The following is a 22,086-nucleotide window of genomic DNA, read 5'->3' as shown; positions in this document are numbered from 1 at the left end:
CGTATACTATACATGTAGCACTAGAGCATGCTAGCACTATTACTGTACGTACAGTATACATGTAGCAATAGAGCATGCTAGCACTGTTACTGTACGTACAGTATACATGTAGCACTAGAGCATGTTAGCACTATTACTGTACGTACAGTATACATGCAGCACTAGAGTGTGTTGGCACTGTTACTGTATGTACAGTATACATGTAGCACTAGAGCATGTTAGCACTGTTACTGTACGTACAGTATACATGCAGCACTAGAGCGTGTTGGCACTGTTACTGTACGTATAGTATACATGTAGCACTAGAGCATGTTAGCACTATTACTGTACATATAGTATACATGTAGCACTAGAGCATGTTAGCACTGATACTGTGCACATACATGCAGCACTAGAGCGTGTTAGCACTATTACTGTATGTACAGTATACATGCAGCACTAGAGCATGTTAGCACTGTTACTGTACATACAGTATACATGCAGCACTAGAGCGTGTTAGCACTATTACTGTAAGTATAGTATACATGCAGCACTAGAGCATGTTAGCACTGTTACTGTACATATAGTATACATATAGCACTAGAGCATGTTAGCACTGTTACTGTACGTATAGTATACATGTAGCACTAGAGCATGTTAGCACTGATACTGTGCACATACATGCAGCACTAGAGCATGTTAGCACTGTTACTGTACGTACAGTATACATGTAGCAATAGAGCATGTTAGCAGTGTTACTGTACGTACAGTATACATGCAGCACTAGAGCATGTTAGCACTGTTACTGTACGTACAGTATACATGCAGCACTAGAGCATGTTAGCACTGTTACTGTACGTACAGTATACATGTAGCAATAGAGCATGTTAGCAGTGTTACTGTACGTACAGTATACATGTAGCACTAGAGCATGTTAGCACTATTACTGTACGTACAGTATACATGTAGCACTAGAGCATGTTAGCACTATTACTGTACGTACAGTATACATGCAGCACTAGAGCATGTTAACAGTGTTACTGTACGTACAGTATACATGCAGCACTAGAGCGTGTTAGCACTATTACTGTACGTACAGTATACATGCAGCACTAGAGCGTGTTAGTAGTGTTACTGTACGTACAGTATACATGCAGCACTAGAGCGTGTTAGCACTATTACTGTCCGGATACATGTGGCTTTGAGTCGCCTTTTCTCTGCGGTGTCTCAAGAAGACATATTGGGCATTTACAGCACTGATCATACAGTAACGTGGGGGCACAGATGTGAATTAATCTCTGGGAAATCATTTGGTTTAAATTAAATTTTTTTCCTTAGGGCCAAACATTGAAGAATAGCTGGATAGAAAGAAGCCTTACTGATGTAACTAAACACATATGTGAGTATTATCCTGTATAAATCATATCACCATTCTCACCAGGAGGAAATGAGGACTACTCTGGGCCTCACATAAGGATGTGCAGAAAATAAGATAAGCAGCCCCTGACTTTTGCTCATGTGCATGATGGTAACTAAAAAGATGGCTATGATCACCCACCACCCATCACCTGCTCAGGGACATGGTTACATTTAAAAAAAAAAGATTAATCACGGTAGTCAGATACTTCTCCCTATTGCTTCTATTGGCGGATGTTGTGCATACAGCAGATACATTGTGGAGACTTAAACTACGCGTTTCACACTGCTGCATGGAGAACCTCAGCGGTATTACAATTACACAAATGTTTCGCAAACACCAATGACAGCGGTCTTTTACTGGGAACGTAACCACTGCGCCTGGAGGTAGAGCAGGGACTTTATCTGGTCAAACGTCCTAGAGCTCTAATAGCATTCATCAGGGTATAAACCAAAACATAAAGACTTCATACAGAAAAAACAAAAGGACCCTTCTATGCATGAAACTTGCAGCATGATTCTTGCACTTGTCGCTGTGGGTGGAGCTAATAGTCTGTCCCATTACGGAGTCACCACCGGCCGCTACTCTTATTCCGGTGAGGACAGAATACTGGATTTGTCTTACTGTACCAGCCAACTGTATATGTCAGGATGTGAATAAGACCAATACATATGACTATATGGACTATCTGCCTGATTCGCAAGCAGCCCGATGTTCAGCGTACGCGCATGCTTCGTTCTGCGGTTGCGCGAACTACACACTGCGATCACAACCCTCTCGCTCGCCTAGCAAAGGCAGCCCAGGGTAATGAGTGACAGGAGAGGCCGTATGTGGGTGGTTACAGGGGCTGGACACTAATAACTGGGGGTTGGAGATGTGAATGCAGGCGTGCCTGAGTGTTTCAACGCTGTTTTAGAGGCGTGCATAATTAACAGGCAGCGTCATAGTACACGTCACTTGCCTTTTTTTTCACTGATTTCCTCGCAATGCTTGTGATAGGGTAAAGCTCCCGCAAGCACTGCGTTCACATCCGATGGTGCTGGATGTACCAATGTTTTCATACACTTCCTGGAGATGATGTGTTGCTGGTGGGCGGCTCTGCCTGTGTGATTGGGCGGACACATACACAAAGTGGCCGCTCGCTAAGACATGGTGGGCGTGCTCATGCCTTGGCGAGTATTCGCTTCCCATGGCATCACTTTGACAAATTTGCATATGCATCCAGTGAGCGTACGCAGATAGCGACCGGGTCTGAATCAGGCCCTATATTCATGGTAGGGTGTAGTAGGAAAAGTCAAAAGGTTCTGAAATTTTAATGGACAATAGGTCAGCAAGCAATATGTCCACATTCACAAATGTTTACATGTTCATAATGTCGCCACATACAGTGTTTTTTTTTCTTTCTTTCATATTGTAGCCTAATCCTAAAAAAAATAACACAAATATGTACGACCGACATGGTGTCGACATGACGAACATGTTAACATTGACATTTTTCTTGCCAACCTTATGTCCATGTAGACATTCTAACTGTTGACATTTAGAACCTGTCTACATTCTGACCGCTTACCTGCACGATACACGGTCTGCGCACTAACGTTTTACATGCGGAATTCAAGCTACGCATATCTAAAGATACGGGTACGTGCGCCATTTAGAGCTAGATGCTCCTAACGCACAGGGGTTCGTCCAATATTAGAGGTAATTATTTTATTCCCGCAGGACTGTGACAAGGGAGAAGGCGCCCTTACATTACATGGAGGAAGAAGTGATCAAAGAGAAGTGTCATGTAAACTTTATGTAAGTAAACATTCCAACCCTCTGTGTTCTTTATTTACTGACTTATTCTGTATTAGTGAGGAAGGTCTTCAGGACACTGACGGTATTATACTGACACTCCATGCTCCCAGTTTTTATTTTATCACCATAAGTCTGGTACCCAAAACCCAGGGGTCTCAACACTTTTCAGAATGGGGTTGGTAGTCTCTTAAGGGTGTGCACTTTTTTTTTGGTGGGCATCCCGAATCGGAATACATACGAATTACCGTCGGACACAAATCCGGTGGTTCAAATCCCGGCAGTGGCAGGCTGACACGGCTGAAAATCATGATCGTCCGCAGGTAAGTAAGTTCTAACCTAACCTAACCCCCCTAAGGGATGCCTAACCCTAACCTTCCCCCCAGTGCGTAACCCTATTCTCCCCTCTAAGTGCCTAAACCTAAGTCCCCCTGGGGGGAGGTGCCTAACCCTAAGTCCCCCCCGGGGGTGCCTCTCCCTAACCCTCCCTCCCCCTAGCCTAACACTAACCTCCCGGGGGGATGCCTAACCCCCCCCCCCACGGCTGTCCGCAGCAGCGCCCGTCATCACTTCGATCGGGATGCCGGGCGCCGGTCTCCCAGCGTCGGTAAAATGACAGGCGTCTAGAAGCCGGCTGTTGGGCTTACGTGCGCCGGCTTCCCGATTGCATACCCCCGAATCACCCACAGTCTCAGCTGAACAGACGGCATAGATCCCATTATGTCAGGGAACCCTGATGGTTCCCCCCGTTTTAGTGTGACTAAACCCCCCCCTAATGTAGGCTGAGTGCTGGTTTCCACTTTACCAGGGGTGGGTTTATGCTAGTTGCCCTTGTTTTAATGCCAATCAGCTTGGTCTACATAGCACTGGTCAAACAATGTGTTATCATCAACACAAACGTCCTTCCGGTTATGAACCTGCACATAAACACCCCTAATCCGCTCATGCAGGGATAAGTGCAAGACAGGTGTAATGTTAAATTCTGGGATAAGTTGTTGCATATGCAAAGACCTACATTCAACCTAAAATCAGGCTCATAGGGGGCGGTTTAATCCAGAGTGAATTGAATAGAATGGGGAAGTTCAATTCAGCACGCTGCTTAGTCCGACACTTACAAGCGGGTCGATGGTCCCCCACTGCGCATGCCGGAGCCAACTCCGGAGTGCGCGAGACCCGGCCAGTGACGGGCGCTCCGTCGCTACGGGTCTCGCACCAAAAAGGGGCGGCTGTCGATTGTGATTGACAGCTCGCCCCGTTTTGGAGGCGGGCAGGGGGGATGGCTGGCAAAACGGAGGCGTTCCCGAAGGAACGCCTGCCGTTTGGGGGCGGCCTCAGTAGTGAGCATCCGGCTCTATTAGAGCCGGAAGCTCACTGGGGCTTGCGATGGACGAGACCCTATCACAAGGGTCTCGTCGCAAGCCCGATGGTCGCGACCATCACCTGGCCGCTCGCAAAAAAAAAAATGCCGCCCTGATTCAGAGCGAGCGCTCTGAAAGAGTGTCTGGCTCTGAATCAGGCCCTAAGTGCAGAGCGTGCTGCAATTAAGGCGCGCACAGCATTCTCAACCAGCTCCAAAGACCTACTTTAGGCGAATTTCTGTTGGCATATCAGGAGGGTGTGAGCAGAAATCTGAAATAAGTGCAGTCTCGGAGCTGGTCGCACAAAACAACTGAATTAGGTTCCAGTCACTTCAGGCGGACCCTTTCCAGCTGGCAAGGCCATTCATACGATTTCAGACGAAGGCTTTCAGCACGTTGCAACAGGCACCCAGTGTGGTGCGATATCTTTTTGACATTTATAGTAAAATCAATCCTAGATGATTCATGCATACAGTAGGGTTAAAACAAAAGGTACATGGTTAGAATCTGTTGCTAAATATCTCCACAGTGACTTGTGGTTAACACAGATGCTGACGGCAGATCAATGTGTCCCACCTAATCTGCCCTAGTTGGGTTTCTATGGTGACAATTTCTCAGAGGGCTTGTACCATTCGCAATGTAATAAGACTGGTGCTGTGCAATGTACAGGTAAAATCAGGGACGGATAAGCTCGCCTGCTGTCACTCACAGAACTAGAGGGGTTCTCTTACATTTCAATGTTCCAGACTGAAGATGGCTCTGGTTTGCAAGAGGTATAAGGACATGGGGCCCGATTCATTACGGATCGCAACTGCAACAGCGTACGCAGTCGGCTAATAGTTGCGCACTGTGCATGCATCACAGTGCGCGACGGCTACACTACGATCACGCAGAGCGCGGTAAGCCATCACGGAGTGATTGACAGGTAGTAAGCGTTTGGGGGGTGGTGACGGGGGAGTGGTTGGAGAAACGCAGGCGTGCCTGTCCGTTTGAACGTCGTTGCATGGGCGTGCATAAATTAGCCACTGAGACGGCATACGCAGCTTGAGTACTCACTGCGTGCGACGAGGTTAGCAATTTCTAAGTAAGGTCAGGGCTGCTGTAATTGTGCGTGAGGGCCCGATGTTACGGATGGATACGCAGGACTGCAAGGTATTACGGATGTGAGATAGCGGTAGTGGGCGTCTCCATGCTGGCTGTGCGACGGCATTCATTAGCATATTTCTGCAGCAGACCCCCGTGCGTAATCGTAGCTGCGATCGCAATAGCGATCCGTGGTGAATCAGACCCATTGTACGCAATGTTAGTGTTATCTTGGTTGTAATCTTTCCTGTCTAAGTCACAGTACGCAAATGCCAAACTGCGTTACATTGCAATACGTATGGGTTTTATTCCCTACTGTGACTCAGCAATGACTGACAACTACAGTATACTCACCTCCCAACTGGTCCCTCCATCACTGCACACAGCAATACGCCACTAATTTAAAACATCATATTCACCACTTAACTCACACTTTTTTTTTTGCAAGAAGGCCCACATAAAATTGTAAATTTTTTTTTAATATAAGTTAAAAACATTTAAAAAATTGATTTGACTATTTATTGAAAAATAACTCAAGTGGCAATATATCCCCAGTAACATTAATGTAGCAAATATACACACCAGGGCCATTATCTGACCCCCCCCCCCCCACACACACACACTTCTCCGGGCACCGACCCCTCTACCGACCCCTATTGCAGAGCGGCGGAGAGTGTGGGTCATAAGGGAATGATTATCAGTGCCCCCAGCTGCAGTTGATCTCTGCAACTTGCATAGATCAGCATAGCGGTGATGGAATCGGTATGAAATACCGATTCCCGGCAGTGCCCGGCCGACCAAAGCAGAGTTCTCGGCAGCGGAAGCCCGACAGCGCTGGAAATCCTGATCGTCCATAGGTAAGTACTGACTAACCTAACCCCCTAACCCTTCTTAGGGGTGCCTAACCCTATCCTCCCCCCCAAGTGCCTAACCCTAATCCCCCCTCTAAGTGCCTAACCCTAACCCCCCCTTCCCCGCTGCCTAAACCTAAGTCCCCCGGGGGGGGTGCCTAACCCTAACCCCACCTCCACCTAGCCTAACCCTCCCGGGGGGTGCCTAACCCTAAGTCCCCCGCGGGTGCCCTAAACCTTACCCCCCCCCCCCGCGGCTGTCCGCTCGTGGCGTCGGGGAAATGTCAGGCGTCTACATCTAGACGCCCGGAATTTCACCCTCGCAGGGATATGACAGTTGGGAAGCCGGCTGCCGGTATTAAGGCAGCCGGCTTCCCGATTGTATACCGCGGTGATCGGGTGACACACACACACACACACACACATTGGGTCTGAAGTTCCCCCTTGCACTTTCGGTAGTGGCGCACTTGCTCCACAGTGCCCTTTGCTCGGCATTCTGCTGCGCAAAATCAACAGGGATGTCAGCAGAACTTTTTCTATTAAGCTATGTACAAGACTGGAAAACGTCTAATGACAGCTGACAGTTCCATAGAAATGTGTATGTATGAATACAGGTTATAATGTCACTAGTTTCCATAGAACTGACAGGCTGAACTTTCATTAGCTCAGCCCACAAAATGGCCACACCCACTGCGCCCGATGCTTGAAAATATTATCTATTCGATCTGGCGGAAAACAAAATCGTCTCCATGGTGGAACAATATCTTGTTCATGTCTTCCCAACAAATCTCACATGCAAATCCTGCTGCCATGGGATTGGACAGTGCGGCCAGCCTATTTGCATACTGCACACCTGCCTCACACATGCAGGACACAATCCGCTTTTACCTGATCTCATTGTGTGCTTGCTCTCTGAGCAATTAACGAATGCCATTTGTACTTCATGTAGACAATATATATTCCCAATCACAGAACACAGGATGTAAAGAATGTGTTACTCTCATACACATGTACTGTAACTTCTGTACGGGTACTTTTCTGTACAAGCAGGAGGACAACATGTCGTCTGGCTGGCCATGATGGGACATGTAGTTCCACAAGAAAGCTGCCTAAAGGCGCACATCCACTAGACGATATTAATGAGCGATTGCACGATTACGACATCTTAATCGTGCAATCGCTTATTAATCGTGCACTATAAAGTCGGAAACGACAAATGATGCCCGCTCCTGCTGGTCGTTTCTGACATCAATCATCGCCGGTACATGGCAGTCAATCTGCCGATAACGACAGATTGGCCATGTCCGGGTATGAGGGAGGGTGCCTACACTGAACGACTAATCATAGGCACTGCAGGTGATGGGAAACGACAGTACGATTACGATGTTGTAATCGTCCTGTCTTTCCCTAGTCGCCTAGCGGATGTGCGGCTTAATTCTGCAATGGTTTGGTGAAATAGTTTTGCAGATCATTAGTAAAGAGGATATATCATTCTAATAAAGTGACTAAGAACGCCAAATAAACATGTATCTACCAGACCCAACTTCTGTTTGTTCACTATTTGGGCAAATCAATTAGCACCGCGGGGATGTAACTCCCGTGTTAAGTGCCCAGAGCTATTCAGGCTGAGGTTAATGGGGCACTGTGTGTGATGCTGGACCTGTTCTGAACATGTGCAGAATGGTTCCTACTAAAGTGCAGTCCACCCACCATCGCAAACCATTGTGGCTAATGTAGTGTACCACTCTTCATTGCAGCTGAAATTCCTAGTAGCACCTGAGTCAATATACCAGCAATCAGTGGCGTCCCTCCCCGTGGTGATACCCGGTGCAGATAGAAGTGTATTACGTGCGGCTCCAAAAAGGAGGCGTGGCCTCGCCGGTAAGGGGTGGCCTCGCAGCCCAAACCCCCGTTTTAGTCACTCCGGGGATCCCGGAGATGCGGACTTCCCCCAGGGGACTAGTACTTTTGTGCGCCCGGCATCTATTCTCCCTGTCAGCAGCGATTGCGGGCTGCCCGGCGTGTCCGTAAGTGCCGGACACTCTCCCAAGAGTGACGAAAAGGGTGACGCGTCTTGAGGTATGTGGGAGGGTCTATAGTGGGAAGTTCGGGAGCTGAGGAATGGGTAGTTGAGGTATGTGGGAAGTCCGGGAGCAGAGGAATGGGTAGTTGAGGTATGTGGGAGGGTCTATAGTGGGAAGTCCGGAAGCATAGGAATGGGTAGTTGAGGTATGTGGGAGGGCCCTTAGTGGGAAGTTCTTGGAGCAGACAAATGGGCAGTTGAGGTAAGTTTGACAGCAGAGGCCTGGGATTAATGTTCATATTGGAGGGTCTTTAGGAGGTAGCTTGAGAAGATAGTACTAAGTGGAAGGGTTCATGATGAAGGAGCTGTAAGTGAAAATTCGGGAGCAGAGCTTTTGTACCTGGTGGAAAGGGTGAAGTTTCAGGATCTGTAGGTCGGAATTTCGGGAACAGAGGACTTAGAGCAGGGATAGCCAACCTCGGTCCTCGAGAGCTACTAACAGTTCACGTTTTCTAGATCACCTAGCTGGTGCACAGGTGTATTCGTTACTCACTAACACAATTGAAAAAGGTGGAGCTAATTATTTCACTTGTGATTCTGTGAGGAGACCTGGGAAATATGCAGTTGGTAGCTCACGAGGATCAGGATTGGCTACCCCTGACTTAGAGAATCAGGTATTGTAGGAGGGTCTGTAAATGGTAAGTTACAAGCAGAGCATTTTCTAACAGGTGGAAGTGAAGATGTAGGGTATGTAAATGGGAAATTCAGAAGCAGAGCATTTTGTATCGGCTGAAAGAGTTCCTGCTAGAGGGTCTCTAGGTTGGAAGCTCAGAAGCAGAACATTATATACAGAGTGAGAAGCGTCATGTTGGAGAGTTGGAGGTGGGAAGTGCAGAAGCAGAGCCCACGGCTGAACAAATGTTGTTGGAGAATGTGTAGGTGGGAAGTGCTACAGCAGAACATCATGTGAAAGGGTCATGGGAGGTCCAGTACAGCATAAAGAGCTGGGTGGGAGAAGTCATGTTGGAGGTACAGTAAGTGGGAAGTTCGGAGCAGAACACAGGTGGAATAGGTAGTGATGGACTGTCTGTAATTGGGACATTACGGAGGAGAGCATTGTGTACCTGTGGATACAGTGGTATTGGAGGGTTTATAAGGGGGGGGGGGATATATAGGAGCAGAGCACTATGTACAGGGTGAAAGGGGTCAAGTTAAAGGAGTTTGTAGTGAGAAGCTTGGAAGAAGAGCTGATGTTGGAGGGGCTGCGAGTGGGAAGTACAGGGGCCTAGCACGGACATAATGGCAGGTCTGTATACGGAGAAGCTTTAGAGCAATCTATATAGCTGGTGGAAAGGGTGATGCTGGAGGGTCTGTAAGCGGAAAGCTTTATGTACCAGATGGAAGGGATCATTTTATTGGGCCTGTTGGGAGCAAGCACTGTGTGCTTGGGCTTTCTGCTTTAAAGTCTGTACCTGTATATAAGAGGTGTTATATACTGTATAGGACTATGGTATAAAAGGGTGAGGAGCGTAACATACTGTATAATATACAGTGAGGGTCATTACATACTGTATAGAACTATGGTATGGAAGGGTGAGGAGCGATATATACTGTACAGTATAGGACTGTATAAATATAGTGAGGGTCATTACATACTGTATGGGAATATGGAATATGGTATGTAAGGGTAATGGGCATTATATATAGTGTGTAGGAATAAGGTATAGACAGTGAGAGGCATTATACACTATATAAGACTAAGGTATAGAAGGTGAGGGGTGTTGTATACTGTATAAGCAAGGAATATTATTTGCGGTATAGGACCGTGATAGAAAGAGTGAGGATCGTTATACACTGTTTATAACCAGGACATAGTGAGGTGTGTTATACACTGTTTATAACCAGGACATAGAAAGTGAGGTGTGTTATACACTGTATAGGACCAGTATATAGTGAGTGATGGACTATTATACACTGTATAGGACCAGTATATAGTGAGTGATGGACTATTATACACTGTATAGGACCAGATGGGCTATTATACACTGTATAGGACCAGTATATAGTGAGTGATGGACTATTATACACTGTATAGGACCAATATATAGTGAGTGGTGGGCTATTATACACTTATAGGACCAGTATATAGTGAGTGATGGACTATTATACACTGTATAGGACCAGTATATAGTGAGTGATGGGCTATTATACACTGTATAGGACCAGATGGGCTATTATACACTTATAGGACCAGTATATAGTGAGTGATGGACTATTATACACTCTATAGGACCAGTATATAGTGAGTGATGGACTATTATACACTGTATAGGACCAGTATATAGTGAGTGATGGACTATTATACACTGTGGGCGGAATTCAATTGTGGCAGAGGGGTGCCATCCTTTGAATTGGCCAATGAGTCACTTAAAAAAGAATGGGAAGATACCCTTACTAATTATTCTTTTGAACTTATTAAGATTTTGATTAAACATGATGAGATCATCTTAGAACAATGTACTAAGGAGATAAATTGCACAAGTGAGAAATTGAAACAGTTTGAAAATCTCAAAAATTTCCAGAAAGTGTATGAAAAACATATTTTGGAAGTAGAAAATATGGAAAAATTAAGTATTGAAAGGAAAAAACGTAAATTCCAAAGAGACAGAAACGATTATGCTGAAGACCAGGTTTTCCAGTGGAGGAAATCAAAGACTAGGATGACTAAAACTGATTACAGTTATACCACCTCAGAAGTAGAGTCATCGGACTCTGATAACTGAGGCACACCATTAACCTCTAAAAAATATACCTTTGGTCCCAGAGATTTTTTAGGGAGAGGACAAGAAGATCAAAATCCCAATATAAAAGGACCAGGAGAGGGAGGAAGAAACCTCAGAACTCCAGGGCTTGTGGCAGGGAGACCCTACCGCAGGGTCTCTGTCGCAAGTCTGATGGTCGCGATGGTCAAGACCATCGCGACCATCTTTTTGGCCGCTCGCATATGCTGTGGGTGGTCACCCACAGCTATACGAGCGGCCAGGAGGCCGCTCCATTTTCATGGAGGAGGGCCCTGATTCAGAGCGAGCGCTCTGGTCAGAGTGTCCGGCTCTGAATCAGGCCCAGAGTCTTATGGCCTAGGGAAATGTATGTCAAAGAGGCTGAGAAACAACTATTGGATTCTCAATGCTACAAGAAATTGTCATCTAATCCAACGGATGATTTTCTGAAACAATATAACAATTTAATTCAACAAGCCAGGGATGCGGGCGTGATTGCTAAAACTCAATTTGAATACCTGGAGGTTAAAGAACCAAGAGTGGCAACTTTCTACATGTTACCGAAAGTCCACAAGGATAAAGTCAATCCGCCTGGTAGACCAATTGTCTCTGGTATAAATAATTTTACAGATAAAGCAAGCTGTTTCATCGATAAGTATTTGAGACCATTTGTCATAAGTCTCCCATCATATGTTAGGGACAGTATGGATATTTTGACAAAAGTAGAAGACCTTATAATTACCCCAGGAACATGGCTGGCCACGTGTGATGTGGAATCCCTATATACCAACATTCAACACAACAAGGGATTACATGCGACAAAATATTTTTTGAAGATGGGTATTCACTCAGAATTTAATATCTTTTTGGTTCAACTCCTTGAGTTTGTCCTGACGAGGAATTTTTTCACCTTCAAAGGAGGCTTCTTTCTACAGCAGAGAGGGACTGCAATGGGCACCGCGTGCGCACCGACCTATGCTAATTTATACATGGGTCGGTGGGAAAAGGAACACGTCTTCACGGAAATTAACGAACATCATACCCAGCATGTCCTTCTTTGGCTACGTTATATAGATGACCTCTTCATAATATGGGATGGAGAAAAAGAAAATTTGAGGAGTTTATATCCATCCTTAACTTGAATACCTTGAATTTAAGACTGACAATGGAAATTAGCCAAAGGAAAGTGAATTTTTTGGATCTATCCATATCTGTCAAAGAAGATGGTCATCTTATCACTGACATGTATAGAAAAACCAACAGCCACAAACAGTATCCTACATGCTACAAGTTCCCACCCAAGATCAGTTATTATGGGTATACCAAAAGGGGAATTCTTAAGAACTCGTAGGAATTGTGGTGAGGAAGAAACCTTCAAATTGAGAGCTAAAGAACTAGACAAGAGGCTAAGGGCAAGAGGATATAGCAAAAGATCCACACAAAAAGCCTTACACTTAGCCCATGCGCAAAAAAGAGAGGTGTTAATTCATCCTAAGTCCAATTCAAGGACAAGGAAACAGGAACAACCACCAATAAGATTTATTGGCACATTTTGTCAGGAGAACCAAAAAATCAGAGAGATTATTCAACGTCATTGGCATGTTTTGAAGGCAGATTCTGATCTAGCCACCATCATTGGAGACAGAGTACAAATTTGCTGGAGAAGATCCAGAAATTTGAAAGACTCTTTGGTACACAGCCATTTTAGATCAGAACCCACCACTGGAATAAAAACGAAGGGTTTTTTTTTAGTTGCGGACACTGTAAGGCGTGTCAGCATATGGTCAACACAAAACAATTTTCAGATAAGTATAATCACATGTGGCAAATTAAAGAGTTTCTCAACTAACTCAAGGAACGTCATATATTGTTTGATGTGTCCTTGTAATCTCCGATATATCGGCATGACGAGCAGACCGTTTAAACAAAGACTGTTAGAACATGCAGGTAATATTCGTAATGCAGATGCAGATCAAAAAAAGTTTAAAACATTACCCACAGTAGCCAAGCATTTTTTACTTTACCATCAAAGTAATCCTCGTCTATTGAAGGCATTTATAATGGAAAAAATTAAAACTGACAATAGGGGAGGAGAGATGACTAAACAACTTCTTAAAAGAGAAGCACGGCTCATATTTTTGATGGGAAGTGTTCATCCCTGGGGTTTGAATGAGAGGAACAATTATTCTGCTTTCCTGTGAATTAATTTTTGGATAATCAACTCTGGATCTATAATCTTGGTTTTAAAAAAGAAAGGGTATCCCGTGACAATATCAGTAATGCCTTGTCAAATGAAATATTATCCTAATGAGGGTATCACATTTATATCTATCTCACTATGCACTAGGGGTTTATATTTTTATTCTTATTGGTATTCTATTTATTCAGTTTTTTGTTTTTTTAATTCATAATTGTATAGATAAATTAATCACCCATTAATTGATTTGGTATATATTTAATTAGGAGTTTCACTTTATGATTTTTAATTAGTATTATGTATAATTTGTCACCACTATGAGAGTCATACGTCATTTCTTTTATTCTCTCTCTTAATATAATCCTTGCACTTTCAGTTTTTTTTTTCCCCTTAACACACATTATGTTTACACATATACACGCACACTTATGAGTACAAACCAATAAATGAATTTATTATTAATATTAGGCATTAATTGTAGGAGGTTATTCTTTGGGTAATGAGTGTAATACGATTAGTTCATATTGGGAACAATATCTTCACTAATACTATATTGTCTGGCATAATGGATTGCTAATTCTATAATAACATCATATAAATTCCTTATTTCATACAATGGATGGATGAGCGGTGTTAAATCCATAGACTCATCTTAATAGAATCATCACTTCCACACTCTATTGCTTTGGCCTGATGAATGAATCGGCAAGCAATGTTTATTCCTGCCTCACAATCTCCGTTTTTGCGGAGCGCCGATTGGCCGGAAAGGAATAGGTATGGGTATTTAAACCCCTGAGACATGCCCATCGAGTTGATCCCTTGAAAAAGCCACTAGCGAAATGCGCATCGGACCTCTCTGAGGGTCTCTCTGTGCGTGCAAAGATATTATGCCTATTATGGCTTCACTATTAGATGCACGCTGGGTTATATCTTAATATGTTCAACAAATGACCAACCAAATAATTGCAATCAATATATCATTCATTGTCAGTACAGCAGATGCATTATAGCAGCGAATGTGACTGCAACTAACTCCATCTGTGATCGCAGATTCTCTATGTATTGCAATTAATATAGCATTCAATGTCAGTACAACAGATGCATTATAGCAGCGAATGTGACTGCAATTAACCCCATCTGTGATCGTAGACTTTCTATGTATTGCAATCAATATAGCATTCATTGGGCCTGATTCAGAGCCGGACGCAATTTGCGGACGGTCGTTCAGGAAAAGGGGGTGGCTATTCAAATGAACCGTTCGCTCTTTGCGGTCTGTTCACGCCTCTATGTCTGAACGAGCGAACAAAACTTGTGGTCGTTTTTTTAAAAAATACGCCCCCTGGCCGCTCGCATCCTACGTCATGTCCGCTATTTATTAGATTAATCGAGTACATCGACCAGGGTATGAACTGCTCGCTATTCTTGTGGTTGGTTTTTCCTACCACAATCTTGCGAGCAGTTCCGGCTATAAAATAACCCAGTGACGTGGTCAATGACGCTGCTGTATTAATTATGCACACCCATAAAACGCCCGTTTTGACCTTTAAGCACGCCTGCGTTCGGATCTCCACTCCCCGTTTTCAAGCACCTTCCCCTGTTACCACCCACATACGCCTCATTCTGTCACTCAAATTATCAGGCATTCGCTATTTTGCGAGCACATGAATTTCGACCGCACTGACTGGTTCGCGCATGCGTATTACGATCCGTACGCATGCGCAGTTGGGCAAACATCGCTCGGAGCGAACGAGCGGCCGCTTACGAGCGGCTCTGAATCAGGCCCATTGTCAGTACAACAGATGCATAGCAGCGAATGTGACTGCAATTAACCCTATCTGTGATCGTAGACTTCTTATGTATTGCAATCAATATAGCATTCATTGTTAGTACAACAGATGCATTATAGCAGCGAATGTGACTGCAATTAACTCCATCTGTGATCGGAGATTTCCTATGTATATGAGGCATTAAGGGACATTAATACTTGTATTGTCTGGTTGTGTTAATATATGATAAAGATAATAATGAATATACACTGAGACATAAAGGCAACTCAATATTGCTACATAGAAATAACATACTGATGAATTTCTGCTTAAATGTGCAGGTAATCTAAAATGATAGCTTATTAGACTGCTATCAATACCTAGTGTGACATCGATGTTTTTGACCACAGTAAGATAATTGATTCCATTGACACACAAAGGCAATTCAATATTGCTACATAGAAGTAACATATTGATGGATTTCTGCTTTAATATGCAGGTAATCTAACATGATAGCTTATTAGACTGCTATCAGTACCTGGTGTGTGACATCGATGTTTTTGACCACAGTAAGATAATTTGCAGGGATTGATCGATGTAAAAACTTAATTTAAAAAGATATCTAAATAGCAGAGACACATTCATCTATATACAAAGACAACTTAAATACCAACAAAGCAACATTTGGATTAATGATTTAATGGGCACAACATCGATTTTTCAGTTGCGGATATAATAGAAGATACAAAGTTGCTGATACTTTAAAAGCAACTGAATCTGCTACAATTGGATTCAAACCAAACTGCCATTTGTCGTGACTTATGACAAAGGCCCTCATTCAGAGCCGTACGCTCTGAGCAGAGCGCACGCTCTGAATGAGGGCCGCCCTCCATAAAAATGGAGCGTCCTCCTGGACGCTCGAATAGCTGTGGGTCACCACCCACAGCCTATACGAGCGTGCAGTTTGATGGCCGCGATGGTCTTGACCATCGCGACCATCGAAACTGCGAGCCGGAGCCTGCGGTTGAGGTTTTCAACCGCAAGGCCCGGAGTGATTTTGGCTCTATCAGAGCCAAAATCACTCCCACTGACATCACTAGTGATGTCAGTGAGCCGGCTTCTGACGGTAGGCGTTCCCTTGGGAACGCCCCAGTCAGGGAGGCACGCCCACCAAAGGGGGCGTGCTGTCAATCAACATCGACAGCACGCCCCCTTTGATCAGACACAACGAGCGAAGGAAAGTCCTTCGCTCGTCGCGTCTGGCGCATACGCACGACGGAGCTCCCTCCGTCGTGCGCATGCTCAGTGCAGACCATCGACCCACTTGCGAGCGGACAGCCGCTCGCGAGTGGGTCTGAATCAGTCCCAAAGTGGCTGTTGTCTTTTTTTTTTTACTGCAGCAACATAATCTGCAGAGATGAATCGATGTATCAATGTTGCTCATTTTTAGGGATCTATTTGCCTACATACAGAGGCAACCTTAATATCAGTATAGTGATGAGTGGTTCATTGATATATTCGGTATAACATCGATGTTTTGAATCTGGCAATATAAGCTGTAAATGTTTAAGTGATATAAAGTTGCAGATAGTATAGAAGCAGCTCTATAAAGATATTTAAATATCAGGGACGTATTCGCCTATACATAAAGGTAATCTTAATACCAATAAAGTGATGATTGGACCAATGATTTAACGGGCATAACATCGTTTTTTTGATTTCAGCGATACAACTCTCAAACGATAAGTGATAGTAAACGGCTGATACTATATAAGATACAAAGCTGCTGATATTTCAACAACTGAATCTGTAATATTGAGATTCAAATTGAATACTGCTATTTATCGAGATTTATGATAAAGTGGCTGTAGTGTGTTTTTTTTTTTTTTTTTTACTGCAGTAATACAATCTGCAGGTATTTAATCGACGTACAAGCGTTGCGCAACATCAGGGATTTATTTGCCTATTTATAGAGGCAACCCAAACATTAGTATAGCAATAATTGGACCAATGATTTAATCGGCATAACATCAATGTTTTGAATATAATTTGTAAATGTTAATTGATATGAAGGTGCCGATATTATAGAAGCAGCTGAATCTGCAACATTTGGAGTATAATCTACAAATTTTATAGATTATACAAATTATATACTGTGGGAGTTCACATAGGAGATCCAAGATATAGATCAATAACAGAAGTATAATTTAAACTATGGGGGTCATTCAGACCCGCTCGCGAGCAAAGGACGCTCGCAAACGGGTCGATGTTCCCCCATTGCGCATGCGCACGACAGAGGGAGCTCCGTCATGCGCATGCGCGAGACCCGGACTGCGACAGCCAAGCTGTCGCTCGGGGTCTCGCACCAAAAGGGGCGTGCTGTCGATGTTGATTGACAGCACGCCCCCTTTGGTGGGCGTACCGGGGGCGTGCCTGCCAGACGGAGGCGTTCCCATGGGAACGCCTACCGTCTGGAGCCGGCCCCACTGACATCACTAGTGATGTCAGTGGGAGTGATTTTGGCTCTGATAGAGCCAAAATCACTCCTGGGTTTGCGGCAGCGAGACCCTACCGCAAAAGAGGACGCTCCATTTTCAGGGAGGAGGGCCCTGATTCAGAGCGAGAGCTCTGGTCAAAGCGTTCAGCTCTGAATCAGGCCCTATATCCAATCACAGATGAGATAGTTGATCTTCTCACTAGAAGATATTGATTAATAAACCCATTAAAGAGAAGACCCTCAGTTTCATTTTAATTCTAATTTCTTCTATCTCTATATATTTTAATACTTCGCCGCTTTATTTCCCTAGAGGGGTGATATATATTATAATACATATCTAATAAAAGTTATGTTTTAAGTAATTTGTAACCAATCGACTTGCGCACCGATATACTACCTCTTTTTCTTCTTCCTTGTTGTATCTATGTATAACGGTAGTTGGTAGCACACCACCCATATATACATTTCTGGATAATAAATAATGATTGTATGTTTATAGGGTGGTTGTCGAATAGAATTTGTGCGGTGTTCTACATTTTTTATATGTGAATAGCAGTTGAAGAATGTCAGGTTATCCATCACTGATATTATAACTGTAAGCTCTAACAAGTATCCTCTTTCCTCGCTGTTATCATTATCTCCTCCCCCACGCTTACAGTGGCCTGAACCTCTCTGCTGCACCCATCTACCCATGTACCCATCAACAGTGCTGACTTTGTTATTATGAGTCTACATGCATAATTGTTTGTTAATTAGCTAACTTGTGTCATAATGTTATGCACTGTTATGCATTGTGTCACAATGTTATGCATAATGTTATCCTGTAAGGTTTGCACTATATGCACGCTGTAAAAATATGTAACCGGGATAGAGAGAGTAATACCGGCCATCTACGGCCCGATTTCCCCATGCTGTCGATCCAACCCGGATCCATCGGGAGCTGCAAGGAAAAATCTACGTTAAAATGCAAACGCTACAATTTAACGCATTGGAGAAACCCATAGATTCCAGCACTTCACAGAATCTAATTGATTGATTGATTAGTTCTGGGCATGGAACCCAGAACGTTACCCTGCGCCTAACAGCATCCCCCCATGGGTTTCCCAGCACGTTAAAATGCAGAGTCTAATACCCCTTTTACACCGGAGCTAAAACCCGGGTTATTGCAGGGTTAACCCGGGTAGCTCCTTGGTGTAAAAGGGGACAGGGTTGGATCGTAGGTCGAGTGACCCGGCAATCCAACCCAGATAACTTGCAGGGTTTAACACGGGCGTAACCCGTGAAACCCTGCAGTGTGAACGGCGCACTCCGGATCACGATGGTCCGGCTTCAGTGGCGCTTGGAGATGACGTCATCTCCAAGCGTCCACTTCAATGTTGGAAAAGCCGGGTCTATGCAGACCCGACTCGGGTGTGAACGGCACTGACTCGGGAATGTCCTGAGTCAGCGCCGGCTAATTCGGGTCTGATCCGGATTGGAACCCTGGGCCTGATTCAGAGCCGGTCGCTCTGACAGAGCGCTCGCTCTGAATCAGGGCCGGGCAATTTTATTTTTTGAACGGCCTCCTGGCCGCTCGCATAGCTGTGGGTGACCACCCACAGCTATAGCGAGCAGCCAGGAAGATGCGACCATCGGGCTTGCGACGAGACCCTTGTGGTAGGGTCTCATTGCCACAAGCCCCAGAGAGATTTTGGCTCTAACAGAGCAGAAATCTCTCCCACTGACATCACTCGTGATGTCAGTGGGGCCACCCCCAAACGGAGGCGTTCTCATGGAAACGCCTCCGTTTGGGTAGCCACTCCCCCGACCGGCCCACCAAAGGGGGCGAGCTGTCACTCAACATCGACAGCTCGCCCCCTTTGTTGCGAGACCCGGAGCGCCGAAGTGCCCGACGCTATCCGGGTCTCGCGCATGCGCACGACAGAGCCGGCTCCGTCGTACGCATGCAGACTGGCCCACCATCAACCCGGTTGTGAGTGCACAGTGCTTGCGACCGGGTCTAAATCAGGACCCCTGTTCCAACTCCGGGTCAGACCCGGAATTTAGGTGTAAAAGGGGTATGAGTGGAAAGATCCACCTTCTGGGGCTTAGCGCGCAGGGTACCCGCAGTTAATTGAATAGGGCAGCGCATTAAATTAGCTGTGGTTACCCTGGCCTACCTGAATTCCCTCTTGGTGTTTATATACAGTATAGAACCATAATATTGAGAGTAAGGGGGTTATATACAGTTTATAGAGGATTAGGCACTATACACAGTATAAAGCCAGGCTATACTGATGGGTGTTATATACAGTATAGGACCAGTATACAGAGGGTGAGGTACATCGGGCCTGATTCAGTAAGGATTGCTATTGCAATCACAATAGCAATTAGGCACGCAGTCTCACTGCGAAGTTCTGCTAATGACTGCAATCAGAATGCTGTCGCAGCCTAACATAAGGACGCCCCCTTTACTGTACCCACATATCCGTAATACTTACTGCAAAACCACTGGTAACATTGAGTACAACTGGAGCCTCTGCGATGAGTCTGAGTAGTCACTGCGATCGCAGTTCCGATCGCAGTGGAGTGTTTGTGCACTGCGATGCACAACGTAGAAGGCAACAATCGGCGGATTGCGTGCGGAATCGCAGTTACGATGCTTACTGAATCAGGCCCATCATACACAGTATGCAGCAGATATATAGACTGATGGCTGTTATATACAGTATAGGACCAGTATACAGAGAGCGAGGGACATCATACACAGTATACAGCAGATATATAGACTGATGGCTGTTATATACAGTATTGGACCAGTATACAGAAAGCGATGGACATCATACACAGTATACAGCAGACATATAGACTCATGGCTGTTATATACAGTATAGGACCAGTATACAGAGAGCGAGGGACATCATACACAGTATACAGCAGATACATAGACATATGGGTGTTATATACAGTATAGGACCAGTATACAGAGGGCGAGGGACATCATACACAGTATACAGTAGATACATAGACATATGGGTGTTATATACAGTATATGACCACTATACAGAGGGCGGGGGACATCATACACAGTATACAGCAGATATATAGACTGATGGGTGTTATATACAGTATAGGACCAGTATACAGAGGGCGAGGGACATCATGCACAGTATACAGCAGATACATAGACATATGGGTGTTATATTCAGTATATGACCAAGCTATTGGACTGTGGCAGGACCTGGACGTGTGTGATGGGAATAACATATGTACAGATAGCTGTATGTTATATATGTTATATATGGGAACGCTAATTAATGGAGGGAGCCCCTTCCCCGGTGGCGATGGGATAAATAAAGGGGAGGGCGCAAGTCACTTAACGCCCCCTCCCCCCATAGGCGGGAAACACGGCCCAGCACTCGGTACACAGCTCACCTGCCAGCTTAGTCTCGGTGCGGCCCGCCAGGCGTCCAGCGCACTCTCCGTCTTACAGGCCTCAGCCCCGGTTCCCTCGTACACTCTGCCGGAGCCTCCAGCGCCTGAGTGCCGCCTCCCTCCCCCTTCTCCCGATCCCCCCTCTGCCGCTGCGCAGTTGGTGCGCGCCGCCAACCGGCAAACTCTGCCTACGTGTGTGTGAGCGGCCGCCGAACACAGGCCCAGGCGCCCGGAATCTTCCACTTCTCTGTGGCGGGGGGCGAAGGAGGGGAGTAGAACGCATCAGTTTGTTTGTGTCCCACAATGCCACGCGGCTGCAGGGGGGGCTGTGTGACGCAGCACAGGGGGGAGGTTCCTGTCTGGCCGTGGTTGCCTGGTTACAGATCGTCCTGACCTCACACACACTGTGTTCTTCCCCCCCCCCATAGGTGTGAGTGTATCCTCCCATATGTACAGTGTATATGAGTGTACTCCTGACTCCCATAGGTAATACCTATACTGGTATACTATAGTGTACCCCAGACTATCCACCCTCCTTCCAGCATAGGTACAGTGTATGGGTGTACTCCTGACTCCCATAGGTAATACCTATACTACACCTGGTATACTAAAGTGTACCCCAGACTATCCACCCTCCTTCCAGCATAGGTACAGTGTATGGGTGTACTCCTGACTCCCATAGGTAATACCTATACTACACCTGGTATACTAAAGTGTACCCCAGACTATCCACCCTCCTTCCAGCATAGGTACAGTGTATGGGTGTACTCCTGACTCCCATTGGTAATACCTATACTACACCTGGTATACTATAGTGTACCCCAGACTCTCCACCCCCCTTCCATCATAGGTGCAGTATATGAGTGTACTCCTGATTCCCATAGGTAATACCTATACTACACCTGGTATACTATAGTGTACCCC

General features: G+C 45.2%; 1 protein-coding gene across 1 annotated transcript in view; it reads right to left on the bottom strand.

Moving 5' to 3' along the window:
• Nucleotides 1-21,474, bottom strand: part of ZBTB44 (zinc finger and BTB domain containing 44) — an 88,593-nt gene extending 67,119 nt beyond the window's left edge. Inside the window, exon 1 of the mRNA XM_088476233.1 lies at nucleotides 21,163-21,474. The gene's annotated coding sequence lies outside the window, so the exon portion shown is untranslated. The remainder of the gene's footprint in view (nucleotides 1-21,162) is intronic.
• Between the last annotated feature and the right edge of the window lie 612 nt (nucleotides 21,475-22,086).

The sequence above is a fragment of the Taudactylus pleione genome, unplaced genomic scaffold (genome assembly GCF_031769625.1).
Source record: "Taudactylus pleione unplaced genomic scaffold, aTauple2 ptg000185l, whole genome shotgun sequence".
In the NCBI taxonomy this organism is placed as follows: domain Eukaryota; kingdom Metazoa; phylum Chordata; class Amphibia; order Anura; family Myobatrachidae; genus Taudactylus; species Taudactylus pleione.
This window is presented reverse-complemented; position numbering and strand designations above follow the sequence as displayed.